We start from the raw sequence: 3,040 nt of genomic DNA, 5'->3' as shown, positions 1-3,040 counted from the left end.
CTACAAAAAGGGTTACGACGAGTCGAATAGTTTGAAATCTGCGCGCGCTGGAGGTTATTGCGTCGACGATATGCGTTGTACATCCGTTTGTGCATTGCCACCACATCAAGAGTCCCGGCTGCAGACGGTGGGTGAGTCCTGGCTTGGCAAAGCAGAGCACAAAACCGCAGCTCGGTATAGGTGCGGAGGGGACAGCAGCGGGCACATGAGTGCAGGTGCTGAGCCGTGCTGAGCACACCTTATTCACAGCGAAATTTAACAAATTTTTTGAGAACTGTCGAATGAGAACCAAATTTAGGGCACAAGTTCTCTAGAAACCCAAAAGTTTAGACAGTATATGTGGTATTTACATTGGACTGGATATTCGATACGAACGCGTTATTTATGTGTGCAGAAAATAATGTCAAACTGTCAACTTTCTATACACTAGAAGACCAGGTCGCTGACTCAACCGTACAGAACAGTAGTACCAGGGCGCATCGGTGTGACAGCAGAGTTGCCAGAACTGTTGGCGAACAAGTAGAAGGATCGGAGAAGGAAGGACTGCGTGGAGGGGAAGGAAGAAGCACTGATTGACGCGGTGAGCAGGGGGGAGGAGAGGAGAGGAGGAAGGGGGGAGAGAAGGAGAGGCCGATACCGACGAGTGCTCGCTGCGCCCGGGTCTGGAATGTGTAGAAAGTGCAGGTGGGGTCCGCCCCCACCAGGCTGCGGGGCGCCCGCCGTTCGACAGCATAACAACAGCGGGTTTGTCGCGCACTTGACTCAGTGAGGCGCCACGCCCCCCACGCCACGCCCCGCCACGCCCCGCGGACCCATGGGCTCCTCCACCGCGGGACGCCCGCGACGAGATCGACCTTCCCCCCCCCCCCCTACCCCCGGCTGCAAAACAAAGTGTCGACCACTAGAAGATAACAGAGACAAACATTTATTAAACGAGGCTGCTGCAATTAGTTCTACTAGAGCAAACAATTGGTATTCCAGACGGGCTGACCAAATGGCAAACGCAGTTAATAGTACCGTGGAGCGAGAGTATATGGAGGGGGGCAGGAAAATGACCGGCTTTTAAACAACTCCTAAGCACGGGGCTCTCGGCGCAGATTAACGTCCTCGTCGTCGCTCCCCCCTTTTCAATAATTATCACATTTGCAGGAGCAGTTTCTACAGAGCCGCGATCATTATGTCACACGAGCGGCGTTTCATTGGCGACTCATTTCTCTAATCATCGTCCGCTATCGCACGCGCGCGCGGCGCGAGGCGCTGGTCTTGCACCACCACGGCCACAGGTCCCCCCGCGGCCCTATTGGAAAAAAGGCTCCGGGGTTCCCGATGACTTGCGCGCGCGGCGCTGCGCGGTCCCATGCGACATGTTGTGCGCGCCCCCGAGCCGGCCAGCGGCCAGCGGCGCCGTGAGAAGACCGATCAGAAAAATCGGCACAAAAACAAACAAGCAAGGGTTGGACCACTGAACAGATGGTATATCAAAAATACTTTTTCAAAATTTGAAAAATTTATGAATACGTTTCTGGAATATTTTCTTGAACATCTAGAATATTTTTGGAATATCTGGACTATATTCAGTGGAATATCTAAAATATTTTTTGGAATATTTTTCAGTGTGCACATGGAATATCCATCCATCCAAGCGGTTCACCTCTCGAAAAAATCTCTCTTTTAGTTTTATTTTATGCAGAAAAGCATGAAATATATGAGGCGCACCATGCGGTACCATATGTGTGAACGCACCCCGTTAGATTTAGATTTTGAAGTTCTACCTGCATACTCGAATTGCGTGAGTGTGTGTGGGCGGGTCGCCTAATCGCCCGAAGCCCGTAGGGCGCCAAGGAAAGACACGATGGTACATAGAGAAACTGTCGTAAGGCTGCAGACGACGGTACACTGTACAAAATCAGACGACGGGATTTGAAATGGCCAGCTGCGCGGCGTAGACCTGCTTCCATGGAATGGACCTTTACGCTGCGGTGACCTCCACGAAGCGGACAAAATAGTTGTTGCCAAAGAAGACATGTTGATGACGATCGTTCGCAGTCTCCCACCCGGGTGAGCAAAGTTTCGAAAGACAACCCGCGCGCGCCGAGTCGCGGAGGGAAATGAGAAGAACCAATGTGGCGTCGGCGGCGCCATCGGAACAGAGGCACGCGGCCGTGCACTTATGGCGCCAGGCGGAAGACTGTCACGAGGAGCCGTAAATTGGAATAGTAAACGTTTTACTACAAATGAAGCGGTCATACCGGCTGCTATTCTGTCCATTTGCGTATACTGTTAAAAATTAGAAGGGTATGGTGTATTCGGTATCATTGACAGCGCGGAATGATGAAAATATATTGAGGAAGCACTCTGGTCGGCAAATGAGCTAAATGCTAAGCAAACACTGTTATTCAAGGAATGTGACGTCACATTCGTTTCAATGTGAATCGTGTCACGTTTAAACGAATGTGACACCACATTCAGACGGATGTGACACGATTCACATTAAAACGAGCGTGACGTCACATTCCTTTAAAAACAGTGAAGTCTACGTTTTAATACTGACAACATAAGATACCGTAAGATACACTTTGGAGAATTGTTGGTGTTAGTGCAACGGTTAAATTCAACATCAAAGGTGCCCTCACACCTGCCGCTCTACGACCACACGCGTCTCACACCTACAAGTGTCACAACATATAAGTCTAACAGGTGTGAGGCTAAATGCGTGTCACTATCACACTAACCGTTCAAGTGCTGAGCACACAAAAACACAAAAAATAATCGAAATCAATATTATTTTCCTTATTTTATGAAACAATTCGACCGGTACGCACTGCCTCGTAAACTCAAGGCTGCCGCCTCACCGCCGTTGCATCCAACCTCTGCATGCAAATTCAAAGCGATTAGGCGCAGAACAGCGAAGAGATGTCTGCGCGACGGCCTCCAGTGCCCTGCCCAAGATATCTCTGTAGGGGATTCTTCCGCCGGGGGGGCCTCGCCAGCTTGTGAAAGCAACGCACCGGGCGGCGGGCGGGGCGGCGTGGGCGGCTGG

The 3,040-nt window shown here is 50.9% G+C and overlaps 1 protein-coding gene across 1 annotated transcript in view; it reads right to left on the bottom strand.

Annotated features, from left to right (window-relative positions):
* The window catches only part of LOC113211225 (uncharacterized), a 51,878-nt gene that overhangs the window by 36,689 nt on the left and 12,149 nt on the right, over positions 1-3,040 (bottom strand). The gene's annotated exons all lie outside the window — the stretch shown is intronic.

The sequence above is a fragment of the Frankliniella occidentalis genome, unplaced genomic scaffold (genome assembly GCF_000697945.3).
Source record: "Frankliniella occidentalis isolate FOCC.00 unplaced genomic scaffold, Focc_3.1 Scaffold63, whole genome shotgun sequence".
In the NCBI taxonomy this organism is placed as follows: domain Eukaryota; kingdom Metazoa; phylum Arthropoda; class Insecta; order Thysanoptera; family Thripidae; genus Frankliniella; species Frankliniella occidentalis.
The sequence above is the reverse complement of the archived record's forward strand: the minus strand, read 5'-3'. Positions and strand labels throughout refer to the sequence as shown.